Source organism: Psammomys obesus, unplaced genomic scaffold (genome assembly GCF_907164565.1).
Source record: "Psammomys obesus unplaced genomic scaffold, mPsaObe1.curated_primary_1811, whole genome shotgun sequence".
NCBI lineage: Eukaryota > Metazoa > Chordata > Mammalia > Rodentia > Muridae > Psammomys > Psammomys obesus.
In genome coordinates this window covers 20,209,255-20,234,319 of record NW_026596073.1, presented here as the reverse complement: position 1 = coordinate 20,234,319, position 25,065 = coordinate 20,209,255, and the positions used below count along the sequence as shown (strand labels likewise).

The following is a 25,065-nucleotide window of genomic DNA, read 5'->3' as shown; positions in this document are numbered from 1 at the left end:
GAAATCTTAGGGTCGTTTTGATTTGCATTTCCCTAATGGCTAATGAGATTGAGCATTTCTTTCAGTGTTTCTCTGCCATTCGATATTCCTCTGCAGAGAATTCTCTGTTTAGCTCTGTTCCCCATTTTTTAATTGGATTACTTGATTGTTTGCTGTTTAACTTCTTTAGTTCTTTATATATACTGGATATTAGCCCTCTGTCAGATATAGGATTGGTGAAGATCTTTTCCCAAACTGTAGGATGTCGTTTTGTTCTGAGGACAGTATCCTTTGCTTTCCAGAAGCTTTCCAGTTTCATGAGGTCCCATTTATTGATTGTTGCTCTTACATCCTGTGCTGTTGGTGTTCTGTTCAGGAAGTTACTGTGCCAATGAGTTCAAGGGTATTCCCCACTTTTTTTTCTAACCGATTTAATGTGTCTGGTTTTATGTTGAGGTCTTTGATCCACTTAGACTTCAGTTTTTTGCAGGGTGATAAGTATGGATCTATTTTCATTTTTTACATGTAGACATCCAGTTAGACCAACACCATTTGTTGAAGATGCTGTCTTTTTTCCATTGAATGGATTTGGCATCTTTGTCAAAAATCAGGTGTCCATAAGTGTGTGGATTTATGTTAGGGTCTTCTATTCGATTCCATTGATCCACCAGTCTGTTTCTATGCCAGTACCATGCAGTTTTTAGTATGGTTGCTCTATAGTACAGCTTGAATCTCAGGAACTTAATGTTGTTGAAAGTCTAAAATTTCCATATAATTAAAAGTGAGGACATACACATAATTATTAAAAATAACAATTTTAGATGAATGTAGCATTCAAATTAAAACAACAGGAATTAATATAAATGAAAAGAAAATATCTCACCAAGGTATAGTCACCAATAAGGGAGTTAGAAAAGGAGATATCCATCAAATGATACATCTTCCCTAAACGGAAGTTAAAGGAAAAAAAATCCAAACATTAACACCTACACAACAAGCTTCAGCTCTTACACATCCATTTCAGGTTTCTCATCCATTTCAGGGTGCTTAACTCTGCACCATTTTATCTTCACCCCTTCTTAATTCACCCTGTATTCTTTGTATAAAGTCTCTTCCTCTCATCTTTCTGAGATGTCTTTACTGTGAGTTTTTCTTCACTAAAGGTCTTTCTTGGTCATCAGTAACAACTGGGTATATTTTAAAAATGAGTTCTACTTCCTGATATTATTTGTCTAGAAATTTCAACGTGTTAGAGTCTCTACTCATTTGTAATCTCTATCAACTCTTTCTCAGGAGTCCCCAAATCAAAGACAAAAATAAAATTAATTGTACATATTAATAAGGATTATATGCATACATTAAAAAATACAGCTTCTTTGAAATTATGATCGTAAGATCATACTGTCTTATTTTACATATTTAACACTCTTCATTATGGCAGAGGTTTGGTAACCTTTCTATTAATAGAGGTGATCGGTTTGCTTTGGTGCTTCCATCAGCAGCTGTCTGGATCCCTGATCATACACGTAGGCTTGCTTGTATCTCTAAGATCAGCCAAAGAAACAGCCCCAAGCATCATGTTCAGAACTTTTCACAAGGCAGAAGAAACCACTGAAGTGATTAAAAGGAATCTCCTCAGACCGCCCTGTCCTCTGATGTAAATTAGAATCCCAAGGAACTGGTATAAGTAGCTCAGCTAGTTTATTTTATGTATAAAAATAGAGTGCATTGAAGTTACAGAAATTCTCTATCAGTGTGACAGATTTTACCAAAATCAACGGAGAGAGATTTCATTTCCCCAAAAGACTGATTAAAAATAGCAACTGTAATAAGACTGGATAGATGGATTTGGGGAAGAACAGAATAGTCCTTGATAGCTCACTTTCTGTTGAACCAAGCATGCATCACACCTGTACCCTTGAGTTCATTAATGTGATTATTTTACCACAAAAGACACAAATATGCATCATGGGGTACACTGACAGATGTTGATTCATTTAATCTAAAAAACTTCAAATAAAGTAAGTATATAGGCATTAAAGCAGTAATGGTGATGAAAAGCTCAAGATCTATAATGAACTGGGGGGCTGAAGAGACGCTCAAATGTTAAAGAGTGCATGCTACCCTGGCAGAGAACTTGAGTTTGTTTCCCAGAACCCAGGTTCAGTGCATCAGAGCCGCCTATACCTCAAGCTCGAGGAAATACAATGCTCTCCCCTGGCACCGATGTGCACACCCACTACATATTCATAAATAAGAAGAATAAATCTTTAAAAAGAATTATTAAATCCAGATGCTTCACTCCACTCATTGTTTTTTGTTTGATTGTTTTTTTTTTTTTTTTTTGGCAAATTGTTTCATCTTTCCATATATTTCCTCAACCTCATTTATGACGTGAAGACTTGTTGTTACCTATCTCACAGAGGGAGGGAAGCAAAATAAATTAGGTCCTTCATGTGATCTTTTTTTTTTCCTGCTGTGTCTGGAGTGTAATCAGGACTGTGTTAGCATCAACTGTTGTGTGTATGTGTGTGTGTTTTATATGTGAGTGTGGTTTTATCTTGGTCATAGTTTACATGTATAGGTCAGAGAAGAAACTCTAGGGTTCATCCTGACATTTTACCTTGTTTGAGACAGGTTCTATTTTTGTCTATCACTGTGTGCACCGAGTTATCTGCTCTGTGTGTCTGGGAAGTCTCCTCCAACCTCACCCCAACAGAGAAGGGATTACAAATGATGCCTGATACTATGCCAAGCTTTTCATGGGTTCTGGGCATTTGAACTCAGGTCTGTATATTAGCATTCCAACTGCTTTGTCCATTGAACAATCTCCCCAACTCTATAAATAGTTTTTATTATAATAAAACATTACCAAAAATACCCACAGATCACATGAAAAATGTAGGCCCGTAAGTATGAAAAGTGGCAGGCATTACCGCTGAACAATACAATGAGTGCTTCTGAAGGACATGGATCTCTGATTCTTTTTCAAACATTATTCCAAAGTTTCTATATCATTTCTAAAAAAAAATCTAGCACGTTTGCATCTGATATTTGAATAATAAATGCTGAAGTGATCGTATATGATTCATGGCTTTTAAAATAATTCTTAAATAATCCTACCAAAATTTAAGAAAATCTATTTAAATGGATATGATAAAATCCATCCTTTGTTTCTAAAATGCCATTTCTGATATTTAGGGTAGAGTTAAATTGTGTCTTAAAAATAATTTTGTGTTTCTTTAATACACGTGTCTTTCAAATCACCTTTTTGTTGTTGTTGCATGCTCAGGTACACTACTGTTTACAGAACATGTTGTTTTATACATTCAGTGTAATTTTCTAGTTGTAGGTACTGTCGTAGGGTTTCTTTTGCTGTGAAGAGACAGCATGACCATGGAAGGTCTTAAAAGAAAACATTTAATTGGGGCTGTCTTACAGTTCAGAGGTTTAATCCATTATTGCCATGGTGCAACCATGCTGTTTGTGACTGGGACAGAACTAGACCTATCATGTTAAGTGAAAGTAGCCAAGAATAGGCCAATATCACACCATCTCACTCATGTGAAATATGAAAAAACACCAATCAAGAAAACATCCTAGGGACTGGATACAGGCTAGTCTGATGGAGCAGCTCCTTAACTGACTTTTCTCAGGTGTCTGTAACTAACCATTCAGTTTCCTTGATTTAAATATTACACACTACATATCTATCTATATCTATCTATCTATATCTATATCTATATCTATGAAAAATGACAAAGAATATCAGGAATATGTGTTTTTGTTAGTTAAATATAAACAGAATCTTTTGGTCACTGCAATGGCGCTCTAAAGGCTTTGATGCACCAGACTGCATTAAGCAATGGCTGTTAGGAGCAGATATAAACTTACTAGGCCTGCCAAAGTTTTCTTATTGCATGTGGCTCTTATTAGAAGGAGATAAGAGCAGAGGGAAGTCAATAAATTTGGCTTTTTTTAGCAACAATATAAGAATTGTGAAACATATTTCCTTTAAAATGATTTATTGCGTTTAATCTATTAATAAAACTTCTGTTAGCTAATTTGCAAAGGTTTAACCTTCAGTCCTTATGAATATATTTATCCATCAATATTATATATATTCATGTATAGATAGATAAATATAGAGTTACTGAGTAAATTATGTCTCTTGGCTCTTCCCTCATTAACAATAAGTTTAATTCTGCAAAAACAAACGGCAAAAATCAATTTTAACTATCAGCTGGTGTTTGTGCCATAAGAAATGTAAATTACTTCATATTATCTGAATGTAGAAAAAAAGTTAAGACTTCACATTATAAAGAATAATACAGTTAATTAATTGAGATAAAGACTGTGGTGTTCAAATAGTTTAGCTCATAATTTAGAGTAGTTAAATTTTCTAATGCAGTAAAAGTAGGTAAAAATGCATGCAGTTCAATTTGCATATATATATTATGTCTCTTCTCTAATAAATACTTAAAATGAGTAGGATGACATAACGTCTAAAGCCTTATTCTTTAAAAATATCAGACACTTTAGAGAATAAAATATTTCTTAAGTAAGTGCTCTTTGCATCTGATTTATTCTATACTCAAGTCTGTGGAGATATATAATGATTGCCCGAACAGGATTTTGATAAGCTGGATGATGTTTGGGACCAGATTTCATGATTTATTACATATTAGTTTACCGTTCATTTTTGCTTTAATACGTTTTCATGTTCTAGAGAATAATACTTGATTTTTCTTAATGATAGAGTGTGCTGAACACAGTTGCCCTTTGTTTAGTTCTTATTTACGTTAGATGCCTGTATGCATCAGAACTTACGTTTTATCTATCAGGTGGGAAGTATTGTTGTATATGAGACAAGATTTAGTTGAATACATAGGGGGTCTGGGTTTTAGACAGGAGATAGCCTTCTGATACAAGTCAGATATATTGGCAGGCTCTACTCTACCAATATTGGCTTGGCCATTATTTATTTATTTAGTCATACAATATATCAGAATTGCATCAGAGAATGACTTTAGGTACAAGGTGAAATTGCCATGATGTGTCTCCACGGATGCCAGAGGCTATTGGGAAGAGGACCTCTCCTATCAGGAGACTAGGAAAAGGGCATAAGGGGAGAAGAGGGATAGTGGGTGGGACTAAAAGGAGATCATGGAGGAGGCTGCAGTGGGGATACAAAGTGAATAAATTATAATAAATAAATTAATTAATCAAAAAATTAAATTAAAAAAGAAATAGGCAAGCAGTAAACTGCCTTCATTGAGTAGCCCTGAGCTATGCTTTGATCTAGTATGGAAATTTGTGGCTGGTGATATGGTTCAGTTAGAAAAGCGTTTGTCGTGTAAACATGAGGCCCTGAGTTCAGATTCCCAGCACTCACAAAAAAATCCACGCCTGGAATGCATAAGAACAACCTCAGCACTGGTAGGAGGAGAGAGAACCTACTATGCGCCCAGCCTAGCCAAACTTCTGACTTCCGTTTTCTTTTTTTTTTTAATTTTAATTTTATTTATTTTTTAATTACATTTTTAATTTTTAAATTAATTACAGTTTATTTAATTTGTTTTTTTTTAATTTTTATTTTTCTTTTTAGTTACAATTTGTTAACTCTGTGTCCCAGCTGTATTCTGCTCCCTCATTCCCTCCCCCTCCCTAACTCCCTCCCTGGTCTCCTCCCTGCCCCTCTCCAAGTCCACTGATAGGGGAGGACCTCCTCCCCTTTCATTTGACCCTGTTTTATCAGGTATCTTCAGGGCTGGCTGCAAAGTCCTCCTCTGTGGCCTAACAGACTGCTCCTCCCCTCGGGGGGGGGGGCGGCAAACAGCCTGCCCTTGAGATCCTGTTAGAAATAGTCCGTGTTCCCCTTACTTTGGAAAACTACTTGGTTACTGAGCTACCACGGGCCACATCCGAGCAGAAGTTCTAGGTTATATCCATAGATGGTCCTTGGTTGAGTGTCAGTCTCAGAAAAGACCCTGTGCCCAGATATATTTGCTCCTTGTAGAGCTCCTATCCTTTCCATATCATACTAACTCCCCTTCTTTCATATGATTCCCTGCACTCTGCCAAGGTTGGGTTATGAGTCTTAGTGTCTGCTTTGAAACACTGCTAGGTGTTCAACAGGAGATTTTGTCTCAAAAATGTGGAGGAAGATGTGGAAGACACCTTACAACAATCTATGGTCTCCATACATGCATGATCAAACACATGTGTGCACATGAGAGCACACACACACAAATGTTCGATTTATTATCTTTCAAAAGAGAAGATTTTGAGACAACACATTTATGTGGGACCCACACAGGGCGTACTATACCTTACAGGTAGCAGAATGTATGGAAAACAATGAGAAAGGTTTTGTTAATTTTTCTCACATCAACTAAAGTTTCATAGACTTTGAAAAAATGATCATAAATAGACTCTTCGTTTTACAACTTAATTCATACAATGTTCTTTATTTCAGTTTTTACTTATTTATTTATTTATTCATTTATTTATTTACTTACTTACTTATTTTTAACCAAAAGAAATGTCATCCATTTATCTACAAGGTTTGTGACTCAGGGAATTAAAACACATGACTAGACTTTGAAAATAACATATATTTAATACTGTATATCTTCTGAGCAGCTGTCCATGAGATATGTAATTTGTTGTTTGAAAGTTTATGGTTTAAGTTTAAGTTTATGGTTGATCCTCTGTCCCTCACTCTATGCTACTTCTCTCTGGCTCAAATAAAAATGTGAGGTGAAGAATGCATCAATCTGTACTAGACAGTGTTGTCAAGGGTTTATATAGTCAATGATTACTTATACATGTTTTGCTACATATGACCCATTAAGATATTCTTGCCTGCATATGCCAGTGTTTGGTGTTGTTATGAACAGATCAGAAATTGAACCAATATATCCAAACAGTGAATCTCAAATAGGACAGTTAATCAGCTGAAATAATTCTGGGATGAGTGGAAATAACTATGGGAATTTGAAGTTTCAATAGATGTTTCATGAAAGCAAAAGCTTTGAGTAGTACCTTGAATGACATATACCCTGATAATTAAGATAATATGTTTTTATAACCCGATTAGTAAGTGAAGCTGAGGGTCATTTTACAAATGAGGCCAAACTCCACAACCTTTGGTTCAATAGAGTATTATATTTATTTGGAAGCTTTAAATATTTACAATAAACATCAATAGAGAGTTAAACACAGTAGAGTCAAAATTTCAAAGAGTAGGAATTGATCAAAGAGAAGCAAACATGTAAATGTGTCCTCATGCATTTAGTTCATCTGTCCTGCATTTAGCAGCATGAAAATATTCAGACTACATATTTCAAGTTCTATCAACATGGGTTCATGGTTTGGGGGCAGTGGTAAATTAGCTCATCCATCAAGGTGTTTGCTTCTAAAGTACAAGAAACTGAGCTCAATTACCCAAACTCACATAAAAATATTAGAAGTTATGATATATACTTGTAATCTGAGCACTGAAGAGGTAGAGACAGGAGGATTCCTGGGCTTAGTGCCAGCCAATCTACTTTAATTGGTGTGCAAAAAAAAAAGACCCGAAGAGAAAAAAAATGTAGAAAAAATGATGTCCAAGTTTGCGTTCTGGCCTCAAGCGCGCGCGCGCGCACACACACACACACACACACACACACACACACACACACACACACTATATTGTGCTTTAAAAAAAAAGTATACGTTTAAACAGTAAAATTCTTTACATCACATTCAGTACTTGATCCTTACAGAAAAGAGCTCTGAGATATCCTTTTAGGACAAGCCTGTGTGTACTTAATACCGGTTTTACACAAATAGAATGACCCTTTTTATACTGTTTCCCATCTTGTCATATTCCCTTAAGATGCTAGATGACATGCATTAGATTGTACACACATCTGCTTAATTTATTTTTGCCACTGGACAATGTTGTACTGACTTACTGCTAAGAACTCACCTTGATGGATATTGTAGTTACCATACTCTCTATGGAATCACAGGGTGCTTTGCTATCGAAGCATCGGGGTACCTCAGAAATGAGTACCTCAGGGTAGAAGATGTTGAGCTCCTTGAAGAAAAGCAGGAACAGCAAGCTACTGCCAGTGAAGATACGATGAGACAGGGACAGTGGACTGTCGGGTCTGAGTGGTGCTCTGCATAACACAGACACGTCCATGAGTGGCACACGTTAGCATCTGATGGACTGAGTGGCCGCATCACCTGGTGAAGCAATGTCCAGATGTGTTGAAGATTCTGAAATTTCCTTAAACAAACTGCATGTCACACCCTTGCTTTTGGTAGGATCAAACCCAAGTAGTGTTTTAGGACTCAGTCAGCGGGAAAGGGACTTAAGGTAATTTTATTTCATTAAGTCTCAGCTGGTCTGAGATTTAGGAGAGGTTGTGATCCCAGGGGGCAGAAGGCAAAGTGTGGTAGATGAATTTATCTGTCTTTACTTCTCTAGTTACTTTCATTACAAATGGTCCTGTGGGTCCCCCAAAACCAATCTTATTGTCAGGAAGGATTCCCATGTTTTCATTTATCTTTATCTAATGTGTATTGTAGCTACAGAGAAGTCAGACAAATCAGACAGGAAATCTAATTTTGCTGCTTTGGGGGAACTTGGGAAAGAGAGACAGCTGAAAAAGAAAAGGAGAAAAAAATGTGTCCACAGCAAGTGGAAACAATCGTGAGAGGCTCCTGGGCATGAAAACATCAACTCCTGGGAGGAGCATAATGAGCAAATTAACTGCAGTGTGATAGACGCTGTTGGTAATAGAATTTTAGCAAAAACAGAAAGCTTCCAAATATGTATTTGTTTTACTGTAAAGTCATCACACTTTTTGTTACTAGACTGTTGGGGGATGAATCTGCATGCTTGTGTGTGTGTGTCTCTCTCTGTGTGTGTGTGTGTGTGTGTGTGTGTGTGCATGTGTAAGCTAAAACTCTACCAACAACTCGCTAACTTTGAAAAAGTTAAGTTTCCCAACAACAGCTCCTGTTTCTACATATTTGTATTTTATAGTTTATTTTTTCTAAGAGTGAATAATGAAATAACTACAAGTGTTTTATCTTCTTACCTCATGCCTCAGGCAGCCCCTAGGAGAACAGAAAGGTGGTCAAAGTAGACATGCAGCTGTTATTCTGGGTTCGTAAGCTTGAGGCGTTCTCTTTCTGCTGCTCCTTCCTTATGTTTGTTACCTTTCCACCATTAGAACAAAACTCGTGAGAGAAGCAACGTAAGAGATGGAGTGCTGTCCTTGGCTCAGATTTCAGAAGTAAGGTCAGGCAGGGTGATGGCACCTTGGTGAGTATTAGCAGCGGGACCTTGAGGCAGCTGGCCTGCAGGAAGCAGAAGGGTGATGCCAGAGCTCAGCGTCCTCCCTCCTTCGTACTAAAGTGACACCTAGCCATGGGAGAGCACCGCCATTTTCACAGTAGGGCTTCTCACCTGACTTCAGTCCAACCTAGGAACTTCCTCACAGTCATTTTAGGAGGCCTTTCTCAGGGGACTTGTTTCTGTCAAATTCAAAGTCAGTATTGAGCCCCACTCTCTGATATCTTCAACAGGCTTCATATTTTTTCCAGTTTTGGACTAACTGCTACAACTAGTTAATTTCTTTAAAAAGTACTGTGGAATCACTATGCCAAAACCATACAATGGGAAAAAGACAGCATCGTCGACAAATGGTGCTGGTCTAACTGTATGTCTACGTGTAGAAAAATGCAAATAGATCCATATTTATCTCCCTGCACAAAGTTAAAGTCCAAGTGGATCAAAGACATCAACATGAAACCAGATATACTAAGCCGGTTATGTGCTGTTTTTAATCAATCTAAGACTGTTCATAAGTTAGAGTTGTCGAGTTAGTTACATAGGCCATGAGGATCATGAAAACATATGTACTAATGTATTTTTATTCCAAATGTTGTAATGTATCCTTGAAGAAACATTCTGTAATGTTCTTCCAGTTCTGTTTTTAAGGTACAAACATTACATGAAATACCCCTTTAGGAATACTTAGTGGGGGGCTGTAGAGTTGGCTCAGTGATCGAGAGTGCTTATTGATATTACAGACACTCTGATTCAGAACCCGGCACCCCACAACATCTCAGACCACCTGTAGTTCCAACTCCAAGATGGCAGAAATTCTCTTCTCATCTCTGCAGGATTCTGCATGCCTGTGGTGCACTTAAAATCACACACAAAAATAAACAAATATTTTAGATGCTTAAGTATGTATGAGGCTTCTCCGAGGAACTGAACTTGAACAAAATTTTTAGCTAATGTTTATGCTCTGATCTGATTTCATGTCCATTATAATACTGTCCATGATTTGTAATGTGCTAGGAATGTGAAATTTGTGACTCTTACTCCAATCCTACAAAAAGGGCAGTATTACTTGTGGAGATAAGGCTTAAGGGCTTTTAAAATGTAGAGTAGGCTTTCTAAGTATAAAACTGAATCTCCACAGAATGCATTAAAGTAATAGAAATATGAACATCTCCTCATGGATGCAGTGCATCTCTTCCTTGCATTATTAAAGGCTGGGATCACTTCCACTAGTATTTGTACTTATAGACTGAAAGGATGTAGTTCATGGGAGATATTCCTGCTTTACTTTTCCATCACAGACTTGTTCAGTGGAGATATTAAAATGCTTAAGGTCATTTCCAACATTCCTGAACCTTGGATCAAGGTGGCCATTCTTGTGATTTTTGGTTTCTGTTTATTTTTTAATGCTCATAGGATAAATTTCTCTCTTTTTTGTCTCTCTATCTCTCTGTCTCTCTTTGTCTCTCTCTATTCATACATACATATATACATACCTATGTATCTTTTTTAGATACTTATTGATACCTTTAACATTTTAATACCTGTTACTTAATTTTCCTAAAAAGTTCAAAACTTTGAGGTTGTGTCACTGATTCATAGGAATATTATTTTTCTTACCCCAGCCTTTGTTTCTTATTCCAGCCTTTGTCAAAGCCTGTGTGGTGTAGGGTGAATATTCTTGATTATAGCTAGACATCACAAATTCTAGGATATTCTCAGCATTAAATATTTCTAAATTAAGTTGAAAAATATTTTGAGGTAGAAGTTATTTCTTGATTAGGCTTTTTAAAGATTCATTGATTCTATATGTCTGAGTATTCTTCATGCATAAATGTAAGTGTACAATATGCCTGGTACCTGAGGAGGTCAGGAGAGGGCATTGGATCCATTCTAACTAGTGTTATTGATGAGTGCTGGAAAGTGAACATACGTCCTGTCAAGAGCAGCAAGCGTTATTAACCATCCCTTCATCCCTTGGCTGGATTTTGAAATATAAAAGCAGAATAATAGATCTATTGAATTTTAATGGCACATATACTTGTACACCTACAAGGCCATGAAAGTGCTAGGTATGTGTATCTGTATGTATACATGTCTTTGAATGCAGCTGTAGGCTGTTTAATTTCTCATCACAAGAAGCTTTGAGAAAACAAACCACTTCCATTTGGAGATCTCCTCGCAGAGAGAAGGTGTTATGAGTCCAGTGTGTGGCTACAGGATCAATACCGTTGCAGGCATTTTGCAGCTAGGGCAGTGTACGATGGGATCAGCCTCACATACCCACAGGCAACTTTTCATCCCAGTCTCCAGTGACAGTTAAAGTAGGAAAAGGCCAAGAGCCCATAAATAGGAGACTCTAGATCCCAAGTTTATCTCAAGGGTGGTACATAAACCTCATTTGTCATTGTGTTGTTGAATTATAGGCTGCATACCACCATCTCTGGGGAGAAAACAGTTAGAAAAAGTTTTTTGTTTTTTTTTAATAAAACCTCCAATATTTTTCCTTTCTTCAGTCCCAGTCATGCTGGTAAACAACTGTCTAGATAACAAAATTCAATTTGTTATTTTTTTATTTGTACAATGATTAATTCCAAAGGATACCTTAAAATAAAAAGGAATAATGATTGGGAAAAACACACAGACTCTGATGATTTTGCTCACTGAAATTTCCATTAATATATATGTACACATATATGAATATGTATATATATATTTATGCATATGTATATTTATATGCATATATACACATATGCATATATATGTATATATATATATATATATACATACATGCATATTTTCTTCCATTAATTTAAGGCTGCAATGGATTTTTATACTTTTTAGATTCAGTTCTGTATTGTTGCTGTTTTCCACTGATTTTTTTTTTGCTTATAAAAAATTGTCTAATAAATAAGCTGTCTACCAAGTAATTAGTGCAATCATTAGTTCTCTGTGTAAAAGGTATTTTTTATGTAGCTCACAAATTCGAGCCTACTTGATGCAACCATAATAATAGGTAATATTTTGGCAAATGCTAGAAACAGAATCTCTTTTCTGCTAACTGTACCAGTGAGTGAGAATTGGGGGAGGTAGTATTTGGGAGTCTATACGATTGTTCTCTTGTGAGAGATTTGTTTATCTAAATAACTCAGCAAAAAGTTCCTCATCATTGTTATTTTTCTTAGTGCAATTGAAATTACCATTGATTCATGTGTGAATGTTTGAAACATTCCTCAGCTAAACTGTATTGAATATTTAATGCTTTAAATTTTAAATTAACTGTTTCTAGCTTTCTACATTTAAAAGAAATCCATGAAATTTAGTTCACATATTTTTATATAATGGTGAAATAGTTCCAAATTCAAGACATTTTTCATATATTAAAAAATACTTTTTGTAAAAAAAGAAAGCAGACAAATGAATAGAAAAATAAACATTCAGTTGGTAAAGATATTTTTCATCAAAGGCGATCTTGGCTGCCAGTGGCCAAATATTAGTACTAAATATGTTACCTTTGATAAATATTATTCTGAACTGTCTTACAAAAGCCGCTTGATTTGGGGCATTTTAGTAGCTTCTAGGGAAGAATGAAATTGCGAAGAAGAAATCAATAAAGCATGGGCCTCTTATCCTATATTGATTCTTGTAATCCAGCAGCCATTAAATACTTGAGAGATAAGCCTCTTTTAAGATGGCGTGTTTATATTTTGAAGATCAAATACCTTAATTTTGCTCCTGGGTTTCCAAAACACAAACTGTACACAGGATGGAAGGTTAGCTTTCAGTGTTTTTCTTCCCTTCAGAGGATTTTTGTGAGCTAAGTGCACCAAAGGGTATCTGTGAGTACGGCCATTCTTCAAGCAATTGCTTCTGTAGTGCTGGTAAGCATAAATGCCTTTCCAAAACTGCCATGCATTGTGCAAACACAGCTAGAACAGCAAGGAAGAGAACTGTCACTGAGGAAGAGAATTAGCAAAACTATCCATTTGTGATTTTATTAGAACTACGAGGTCTTCAACTGCATTTTTGTTTTTACATTTTAACTGTTTAAACTAATAGAACTGCTGCATTACCCCAGACCTGTCTTCTCTTTCTAATACGTATTATTGCATTGGAAAAATGCAGCTAAGACATTTTGATTTTAAATTTTCTTTAATGCGAAAAACTCACATCTGACATGTTATTCAAAAAAACAAACAAACAAACAAACAAAAAACCCAAACAAAACTAACAAACCGGCTTATTTTTAATGTTCATTTATGGTGATCAATTTTAAATTCATGATGACTAAATTTTAAGTAGTAAAAGCACCAACAAAAGCTCTAGTAAATGCATTTATAGTCTTTCCTTATATAAAAAGACTAGAAAACAGTTTTGTTTCAATTCTTTTAGTATTATCTAATTTAATTTAAATTTTAGTAGCAATTTAGTTGAAATACTACTTTAGTTTTGTTTTTAATTTCATATATAACATGCCTAGTACCCTTTCTTGTCCCCCCTCCTTTACTTTTCGAATCCCCTTTTTAAGTAGTCTTCAGACTACTTTGAGTGTTTTGATCCATGAAGTTTATTGGGATTGCTTACAGAACTATGGGTAGGCAAGGGAGCTATTTGCTTATGCAGCCACAAGTGTCTTCACTGTTGATGAAATGTTTTCCTCCATGACTCCCCCAGCAATCATTAGTTTCCAGTACCACAGAGGAGACTGAGGCATCATTGATGCCTCCCCTGTTTATGATGGGATGTTGAAGGGCCCAATTTTGTGCAAGGCTTGTAGAGACAGGCAAAGCTACTTTCTCATGATTGCTATCATCATGCTGTATCAGACTTTTTCACAACACTCTGCCCCACCCTCCAGATCCTATATTTTTCCTGCTCTTTCTTCTGTAATATTTCCCTGTCTGGTTAAGACATTGATAGAGACCCCTATTTAAAGATGGAAGACCTCCCATATAAGCAGACTTGGGGAGGGACATGTGTGGAGAAGGGGGAGGAAAGGAGGGGAGAAGGAAGGGGTTTATGGGGAAATACAAAGTGAATAAAGTGTAATTAATAAAAATTAAAATAAAAAATATTAAAAAAATATATTTAAAAAGATGAGCATGAAACCAACACTTGCTCTCAGCACATAGACTAGATATGACTCTACATTAACCAACACCCACTTCATAAAACAGTGTCTCTGCCCAAAGAAAACAATGCTAGTCTGTGCACTAAACAATCATTTATAAGACAGTCTAGCATGCCTATTAAGCAAAATGAATAGTGGGTTCCATCACAGGACCGTGACCTTCATAGATACAGGGTTTCTACTGCTTTACAGTACTAAGAAAATATCATTGTCCCTGGGGTAGGCCTCAAATTCATTCAAGAGACAGTCAGTTACCCCCAAACTGGTATGCTACTATTGCCCTAAAACAGTGCTTCTCAACCTGCAGGTCACAAACACTTTGGAAAATCTCTCTCTCCAAAAATACTTACATTACAATTCATAACAGTAGCAAAATTACCATTCTGATGCAACAATAAAAAGAACAGCTGGGGTCAACACAATGTGAGGAACTGTATGAAAAGATCTCAGAATTAGGAAGGTTGAGAACCACTCTCCTAGAAGGAATATCTTCCCTGGCAGACAGGAAGTATTACAGTACACAAAGTCCATAGCTGAAAAGAAAAACACACGGATGTGGTTGTTTTCTATCCAAACAGCATAGACAGTATCTTCAGCTCTCGTGTAAAGAAGCTAGGAGGAAAATCCTTTCCACATCAGTTTGATCGTGATTTCTTTGTGTCCTAGAAGCAAAATGTATGGTGTCTTCAGCAACAGTGTTTTGATATGAGTTCTGGAGGGCAAATAAGAACACTGTGGGTGACTGCTGGGTGTGCACCCTGCTATGTAAAATATTCCTTAATTATGTTACAGTAGTGAATCCTAAGAAGTGGGCTGAGTGCTAATGTTTTGGGTGTTGAGGAGGATTCTGATGGTTCTGGCTAGTAGTTATATACTGACCTACAGGACATGCCACTCTTTAATTGCTCCTTACAGCTGTATATTAACCTTGTTAATCTTATCATTTTTAAGGGAAGTTAAGTGTTAATTTTTTCTAAAATTTAATACCATATTAAATAATTTCATCACTGAAAAATTATCACTTTGAATTGCTACTACTCACTTGCTTTGAATTCTTGAATCTCTATCCTGCCAAATTTATACCTTATTTTAACTTTATTCGTTTCAGCTTTGGAAAGTTACTTTAGTATGTTTTTCTTTTAATTTAAATTCTAACCTAATCACATCAGAACCAAATGCTGTATTGAAGTTTTCAAAGACTTTATATTTGGATGTCATCATGACAGATTTACTGGTGTACAGTTTACTTAGGGCCTTGTGGCTTCAGTTGTCCATCATTCATATTTTCTTCTTATTGTTTGTCTTTTATTGCTACGTTACTTGTAAAGGTATTACCTAAGCTGTGTCCAATAGCTTTGGGTCCCAGGCATAATCAATGAAATATTCTATATACAGTTCCTAACTATAAGTGGAGGGAGATTTTGTAATGTCTCGTAGTCTCTTTTTTAGCCATACCATCTTCTAAATCTTGGCATTTAACCAATTATTGAGTACCTATTGGTTGTTGAATCATTTAAAAAAAAATAAAAGGAGGGCATGCAGAATTTTGTCTCTAACAGGTTCCAGTCTGTTTGGCCAGTGGATCAGCCTGTATAGCTTAGAACCCAGAATGAAGAAAGTAAAGCTATGCTGTCTAAGTAAAAGCCTGAGAGCAGGCTGGGCACGTGGAAGAGCAGATTCTCAGGTAGTCTTCATGCAGCACACTCCTGCGGTATCCCACTCTTCTGAGAAATTTACCATCAGAGAACTTGTCCTTATTCATTATGTCCATAATGAGACTCAGACAGCCCAGAAAACAGGATCTTCGTGGTTATGGTTCAATCTTTTGACTTCATCAATACAGATGAAATTTAGGATTGTTACAGAATTAAGATGTTTTCTCAGTTACGTCTTGCCTCTCTCATTTATATCTCCAATATAGCAATTGGGTACAACCTCTCCCCACCCAAAGGAAAATAAAATCCCACATTTTTCTCTAGGAGGTTCCCTGTGTCCAGTTATACTGACAGCTCCCATTCTCTGTGTGGTGAGTTGGTTGTAATTGGAACTTCAAAGATTGAATCATGTGGAATAAAACACAAGGCGGGAGTAACTTAATCAGGTTGCTTTTTGAAGAGCAACAATGACAATATTTGCAGTAGAAAAATGTATTTTGGAGAGTAGAGTAGAGGAAGATAAAATCTGGATTTAGTAAATGGAGTCCTATGAGCCTGGCTGGACAGTTAATTCTAGGTCAAAAGGAACAAAAAAAACAACAAACAAACAAACAAACCCATTAAACATTTAAGCCAGGTAAAGAAACAATAACAGCCATTTTCAGGGTCATTCATCTACACTGGATTTAAAACTATTTTAAATTATATTTCCATTCAGAATATAAAATATCTTATTTTTGCTCATGGATTTCTCAAGCAGCAAAACTGATCTTATCCTATATTTAGTATTCATCTGTCTTGTTGCAGCTATTTTAAAGCACGCAGAACAAGATTCACCACATCGAACTCAGATTATGGCTTTAAATCCCTGTTCATTGAAAGCACTTGAAAGTTTCGTCTTACCAGAAGGTGACTGTGTGCACGGTTTACCCGAGGTTGATAAACAATAATTAATTCTTTTTTATTTTTGGAGTTTTTCATAATTGTTATCTACAACTTTAAAGCTTATGGTATACACCGTGGATTACAAAGCATTCTAGAGTGTGAATGATGTTGAAAACATTAAGTAGGTACAGGGCAATGTTGGGCCCAGAATAGGTTTAGAGACTGAGAGAATGCCAGGCATTAGGTTTCCTCTGGAAATTTAATATGGCCTGATAAGATCAAACAAGGCACACTTCTGTATGATAAGTAGATTCTGAGAACAGAGCTATGTGGAGAGGACAAATTTGCTTTGATGAGAGAGATGAAAAATATCAATGCTCTACTGCCAGAGAGGCCGAGGCATCCCAGCAGAAGGCACTCCTAGAACAGTCTGTCTTAGTATGAATGTAAGATCTTGGGTGTTTGAACTCTTGACATATTAATTCTAAGACAAAGTAGAAAACTTTAAATGAATGTTTAGCCATAACTATCGAGTCTTATGAACACCTAGAATTGCTAGAGTATTGGACTTGCGTTTGGGTGATTTTTTTTTTATTTACAGTCAAGAATAACACCCATTTTCATTCTGAGAAAGGTATTTCTGACTCAAAAGAATGTAACTCAGAGTTCAATGTAAAATACCCCTACTGCATCTCTTAAAATGATTTTGTTTCTTTCTGATGTTTCTGCGCATAAGACTGAAGTAGGTCAGAGTTTATCAGAATGTGTATTAAGCATGTGAATGTTTTCCCATTGCTTTTAAGGTTCAGACAAAGGCTCAGGTTCTGCTTGCTTCATGGCTGTTCATGGATATCTCTCTCCTCATTTCCCTAGACTCTGTTCTTTTCCCAGCAGTTAGCCACAAGGGCTGCTGAGCCTTCTGTTTTGTCAGGTTTTTCTGCATGCTAATTTCTGTAGGTACAACTTTCTTTTCTGCCCCTGCCTAATCCCCAAGCCTTCTGCCTACTCCATGTATCCTCCTTTTCACATTTGTTGACTGATGACCTTCCAGACTTGTCAGGTCATGCTGAAGAAACTTCTCACAACAATACAGTTTTCTTTGTTGATGTGTGTTCTGATTTGTAAGTTTGTGAGTTGATTAATGTTTCTTTTTATTTTATCTTGAGAAGCCGTATGGCTTTTTAATTTTTTAATATTCATTCATTCATTCATTCATTCATTCATTCATTTTTGGCTAGCTACAGTTTCTGAAAACATAGCAAAACAAGCATTTGTTGAATGGATGGCTGAGTGAATGCTGGAGTCTTGCCAGAGAGGTCAAATAATTGCTGTCATCATAAACAAATCATTAATGAAATACCTCAAGACATCTGGCACATCTGGTGTCACCTGTGTCCTTAATACATGGCTGTCACAGGTAGATCTCTAGATGGTGTGCTGAAAGCCGGGGAAAGGGTGACCAAGCTGTCACAGGTTCCAGCATTTTATACAGGACAGAAAAGCAGACGAAAGGAGAAAGGCATGCTATTCTAATATTCTTTGTGCCATAAAATAAGCAAATATAATATTAAAGAAAAGTATCATGCAAACTTGGTGATAGTGTAAGGGTTAGCTCACTGTTTGTTTGCTTGTCTTTAAACTTTTGGTCTGCTAGATCCTATTAATTCATATAGAATCTTCTTCTTTTTTCTTTCTTAATTTTTTTATTTTTATTAATTACACTTTTTTTCACTTTGTATCCCCCCATAAGCCCCTCCCTCCTCCCTTCCTGATCCCACCCTCCCTCCCTCTTCTTCATGCATGTCCCTCCCCAAGTCCACTGATAGGGAAGGTCTTCTTCTTCCTTCTGATCTTAGTCTATCAGAGATGCTGAGACTTATAGCCAACTGATGGGCAGAGTGCATGGATTCTTATGTAAGAAGTAGAAAATAATAAGAGCTGGAGAGGACAGGAACCACACAAGGGGAGCAACAGAACTAGAAAATTTGAACACAGGGAACTTCCCAGAGACTCATACTCCAACCAAGGACTATTCATGGAGATAACCTAGAATCCCTGCACAGATGTAGCACATGACAGTTCATTGTCCAAGTGGGTTACATAGTTATGGGAAAAGGGACTGCCTCTGACATTATCTGATTGGCCTGCTCTTTGATCACCTCCCCCGGGGGGGGGGGGGAGCAGCCTTACCAGACCACAGAAGATGACAATATAGAATCTTCTTAATTAATTTATTATTTATTCACTTTACATCTTAATCATAGACCAACCCTTCTCTTCTCCCAGTCTCACCCTGCCTCCATCTTCCCCTATGCCCCTCTTCTACCCCTCAAAAAACAGGAGTCTCTCCTACCAACCCACCCCAGCATATCAAGTCACATGAGGACTGAGCAATCTGCTTCTGGCAAGGCAAGTCCACCAGTGGCAAGTGATCAAAAAGCATGCAACAGAGTCCTTTTCAAAGACAGACCCTGCTCTCCTTACTAGGGATTCCACTTGAAGACCAAGCTGTCCATTGGTCAACTTATGCTTCAGTCTCCATAAGTCCCCCAGGAGCCATAATTAGTTGGCTCTTTTGGCCTTCTTGTGGAGCTCCTGTCACCTCCAAGTCCTTCTTTTCTTCCTCTTCCTCTTCCTCTTCCACAAGGCTCCCTGTGCTACACCAATGTATAGCTGTGAGTCTCATCTTCTTCAGTCCATTGCTGGTTGCAGCCTCTCAGAGGACAGCTATGCTAGGCTACCATCTTCAAGCACAGCAGAGTGTCTTTAACAGTTTCAGGGGTTGTTTCTCTCCCTTGGTGTGGGCTTCAGGTTGGGCCAGGCATTGGTTGGATATTCCTTCAATTTCTGCTCTATCTTTATCCTAGCACATCTTCTAGGCAGGGTAAATTTTGGGTTGAAGTTTTTGTGGGTGTGTGGGTGTTCCCCTCCCTCCACTAGAAGTCCTGCCTGGTTAAAGTGTGGCCTCTTCAGTCTCCTCTGCTACTAGGAGTCTCAGCTAGAGTCACCCCATATGCTCCCAGGATCCTACCATGTTGCAGGTCTCCAGCTCTTCTCAGAGTTACACCTGCCCTCAGATTCTCTTCTCTCTGCAAGCCTTCTGTCTTATTCCCCACTCTCTCCCACATCTGATCCTGCCCTCATTTCCCTCAGAACTTTCTGTCCTATCCTGTTCCCTCTCTTCTGTGTATCCTATTTCCTCTTCTGAGTAAGATTCAAACATCCTCCCTTGGGCCTTTCTTGTTACTTAGTTTCTTTGAGTCTGGGAATTGTAGTCTGGTTATCCTTTACTACATGGCTCAAAATATTGTAATCAAGTACTTTTACCAAAAACTCTAAGCCAGAAATTCATTTTTCCTTTCCTGATTTTGAACAGCAGCTTCACTTTTTCCAAAAGCTACATTGTAAGCTGTTAGGTACCTTGAAGAACTGTTGAGGGAAATCTGTTCTATTTTCATGTAGGTGTTTTCTTCCAACACAAAGATAAACATAGAGCATGCTTTCTGCCTTTAGGAGGTGGAATACGATTCTTTCCAAATATACACATACAAACTAGAAGCCTGACAAGCTGCTCGCTGAGAAGCATCATGAAATTGTCACATGGCAGTTCCTTCCTCCAAAACTGCACATAATTAGGTTCTTCCAAGATTATAAATTATTTCAAAGTAACTCATCATACTGATTTATAATGCATACTTTTTATTTTAGTATAATGCATATTTAAGAATTATTCAAATGTTTCGACTGTCTTAAAGTTTGTTCAAAGCAGAAAATTACTTTTCAACTATGATTTCTTTACATCTGATCATAAATAATGGAGTAGGGAAAGTATGTGAGAACCTTTTATTTAATAAGTGTAGGGATATCAATTAGTTGGGCTTGCAGTATTAACCACTAGAATCATAAACATATTATGGGTTAGTGCTTATCAGTTTGATAAAAGAGAAAATGTTGAATAATATACTCCCACTGATACTCAGGGTGGATTAAATTCTGGCATTGATCCTTGTATGGAACACACATAGATTTTTCACAAACTTGATCCAACTTTTATTTACTAACTTTTATCTCATGGTTAAAGAGCCCTAGCAATGCCTTTAAGTGCTTTCATTCTGTGTGCATGACCTTAACAGTTCTTTATAGTCTGTTTATATCAAAGGCTCCAAGGTCAAGAAGGTAAGGCAAGACAGCAAGGTCATTAGCCCTCTGCTTTTCATTTGGTGACCTGCTGGGGCATGGGATAAATAATCCTCAGAATTTCAGAGGCCTCTTCCCTCTACAGGGACACATTTCTCATGGCCAACCTTCTAAGTCACAGGCTAATAATACTCTCAGCATACTTGCCTTTGTCAATACGTGTGACACAAAGTCTGGCTAATTTCTGCTGAATTGAAACTATAATGAAGGAATTTATAATCAGTTCTAATGTATTTAAGAACTAAAGTATATTAGCCCTTCATCAAAGAGAATGATAAAAAGCGGCATTAATATGGGTGGATAGTAATTATTTCGGAGCTCATAATTATTCTCCAGTTAACTACATAGAAATGCTGATATTTTTATTCCTCTTTAAAAAATAAAAGGCGTCCACGGTCGTATTCCAGATTGTAAGAGTGCATCACAGTCCCTTTGTAAGGGCCAAGACTTTAGTTATATTTATGGAAATCACAAAAGAACTCTTGAAATTAAATGAGTTTGAAGTTCATGGTTGGGTGTTCACCGTAGCTTGCTTAAGTGCTGTTGCTTTCCTGCTGAATCTATTTATTGCCTATAGGAGATATAAAACACAGTAATTACTCTTACTCCCTTTCAAAATGACATGAGGTCTACTTTCCTATTAACTCTAATGAGAGTTATGTGTGCATTCCTCTGGGAGAAGGGGCCCAGTGAATTTCAAGGTAAAATAAATCACTTCTACACACAGGTTGGAGTGGTCTCATTTGCTTTATAGTTGGTGCTTTAAGATACCTATTTAAAACTGCTGATACTGAAGTTGCCATACTGGCTGTTTAAGAGAAACATAAGCCGTGGTTAGAATGTTGCTTGTGACTCTTATTCAAAGGGTAGATGCTTTACCCTTGGGGAAATCAGGATGCTTAACTTTCAGAAATACATGGTCTCTGAAGAGTGAAAGTCTGCGTCACAAGAACACTAATAATAGATACGCTTTTACAATATTATCTTTCGGGTAAAAACATTTAAACATTAGTGAGTATATCAGTTCTAACACTTTAGAATAAGGAAACAAGAGCCATAGTTGCTGATGGGTGGTGGTTGATTTGCTTCTAGTATTAAGATAAAGTCGTGAGGAGACCTCCTGCTGTAAATTCTAGGCTGTATTAGTGTTTTCTTCATTGAAGCTTCCTCAGAGAAACCAATGCTGAGTTCTCTAGAATCCCTTAGTTTGTTCTCAGTATCTTTAGACATAGACCTGAATGAAAACTAGTTTCTTTATCATGATCATTTTTGCCCTGAATAGTTACCCTCACCAAACTTTAGAAGAACATCAGAAAATCAAGATAAATTTTGAGGATAATAAATCACCATTCTGCTCAGATCACTAAAGTACAGCTATAGCTGTACCGCAGTTACAATTTAATAAAATGTTATTTAATATAGCAACAAATGACTGTATAGTTGAGATCATTCAACTTCATCTTCTCCCGATGATGTCTTCAGTTATTTGTGATACTGAGTATCTGATCATGATATCTGAGATTGGCTATAGTATGTAGGAATGTAAACAGTGTCCTCTGTTAGGAGGCACTCAGCTTTCTGAGGAGGAAAGGCATAGATCAGCAGCTTACATGAAAAACTCAGTTCAGCATTCTAGCCTTAGACCTTATCCCTTCTTCACCTAGAATAATTTCCATGACTTTCCTACTTAGCTACAAGGCAATACCAAACTATGTTCCACATGCAAAGCAATGGAAGATCTTGTTTAATAACACTCTCTTGCTCCTGCATCACACACAGGTTTAAAGAGGGAACATTTCTGCAGGCATATGAAGCATATCAGAATGTCGACTCCGTAGAACCTAACTGCCTTTCAATACTGACCATGGAAATTACATTACATACCCCAGTGTACTTCCATTCAAATTGTCCAAGAGAGAGATATAGCAATGAACCAGAGCAAGATGAGAAAAGCAGCCGTAATGTGACAGGCTTTACCATGTACCTTCAATTATTGCCAAACTAATGAGTCAACAAAATAGGAGCTGATTTTAGTGATTTCTTAAAAATCTGAAAATTAAGAAAGTTAAGTAGTTTTGTGAAAGTTGCAAAGTAGACAGAGATTTGCAAGGAATAAATACCACCGTTCTCGGTTTGCATTGCTTGATAACTAACAAGTAAGCCATATTTATGTAGGATCTTAGAAAATGGAAATGTGAAAAATATTTCAATCTCTAGGTAATAAATATTACTTGAGTATTTGGAAGAATACTTTGAAATTGAAAACATTTCAAATTTTCCAATTCTCAAATTTTAAAATTTAGAATTTAAACATTGATATTTTAAAGAACTGTTATCAAGTTTATAAGCATAGGTAATAGGCATCAGCTAGCCCTATATGCTTTTCGCATTTGAGCAAAGTCTTATTAAGTTTGGATAATTGTGAGCTTGCAACTGGAAAGCAATTACCACAAACTATTCCTCTCACCTAGGACTTCTCAGTAGAAATATGCTTACAGGTGTGTTTATGAAAGAGTATTATTTGTTTTACAGTCTCATTGCTTTATTTTGAACGACCTTGATACTACGACCTTATAATTGAAGTACCTAATAGGTACTTTCCTTTATATCAATTTCTTTTTTGTTTTTCAGTGTTTTGATCTTCACCAGTGACTGATATTTGCAGCAGTATTTCTCTGACATGAAAAAATAATAATTATGTTTTACTTTATTTTTTCCTTTTGTTTTTGGTATGGTATTTCCTACTCTTTGAGGAATGTTGTGATAGGCTTAGTTTTAAATAGCAAACACAATGAAAATTCCTCTCTGAAAAGGTGAAAATATCTTTCTCAAATGTTTACCAGCAGTTCCCTGTGATGTGTGCTTACAGTTAATGCTTGCCCTGTCACTACTTACATGGTGGGGATCAGGATGTGACTGTCCATTCCCTCACAGTCTGTTTTCTCAGACTCTTACATTATGCATGACAAAATTCTTTTGATTATTGCTCTGTGATTGGCTGTCTTTTTAAATAGAGTGTCCTGTGTTTGTAGTGATTGCTTTTTGCATGAGGATTATGAAATGTCATACAAATTAAATGGTTGTGGAAATTCAGAAAGGCAATGTGGTGCTTGACTTGCTTTTTTTTTTTTTTGTGCTGAGTATGTCAATTGTGACACTTAAAATTACTTTCCTATGGCCTTTGACATCCCCTTTGGTGTGCTCTTTTATGCTAGCAAATTAGCACTGTTAGGATAATAAAACATGTATTAAACATTCACAGTGTTTTAATACAATCGTTTTTCTAAATCATGAGCCTATTATAAATACACTGGGCATGAAATTGCACAATGGCATGGTTCTGCTGTTTTATAAAGTTAATTTTGAAGTATTAGTCCTGACTGTTTAACTACTTTGATAGCTAAACATGCCTTCTATTGACAATACCTTTTCTCTGCCAAGTGACAAAATTTTCTGTTGATACATTCTTGCATGTGACAATTGCCTTAAATCCACAACTAACATTTAAATTAAAACACACGGGGGAGTACTAGTGTCATGGCAAGTAATTTTAAAAAGTCACAGTTTTTTTTTTTTAACGTATAAATTAAAAATGTGTAAAATACAAGTGATAATGATCATACAAAGACAGAATTTTTAACAAGCAAAAAAGAACAACTTAAAAAATGTTTCTATCTTTCTATTTCTAATGTTGTTATCTTTTTGTCCCTGCTATATCTTTATGACTTTCATAAATATTGATTAGATAGGACATTGAATAAATTAAGTACATTTAATTAATTGAACTGTTTACATTTTTATGTGCAGTGGGTATTTTATCTTTTTTACAAAAAATCATTTCTTTGACCTATGACTGAACTACT

General features: G+C 36.5%; 1 protein-coding gene across 3 annotated transcripts in view; it reads left to right on the top strand.

Moving 5' to 3' along the window:
- Nlgn1 (neuroligin 1) overlaps positions 1–25,065 on the top strand; it is a 997,420-nt gene that overhangs the window by 443,723 nt on the left and 528,632 nt on the right. The gene's annotated exons all lie outside the window — the stretch shown is intronic.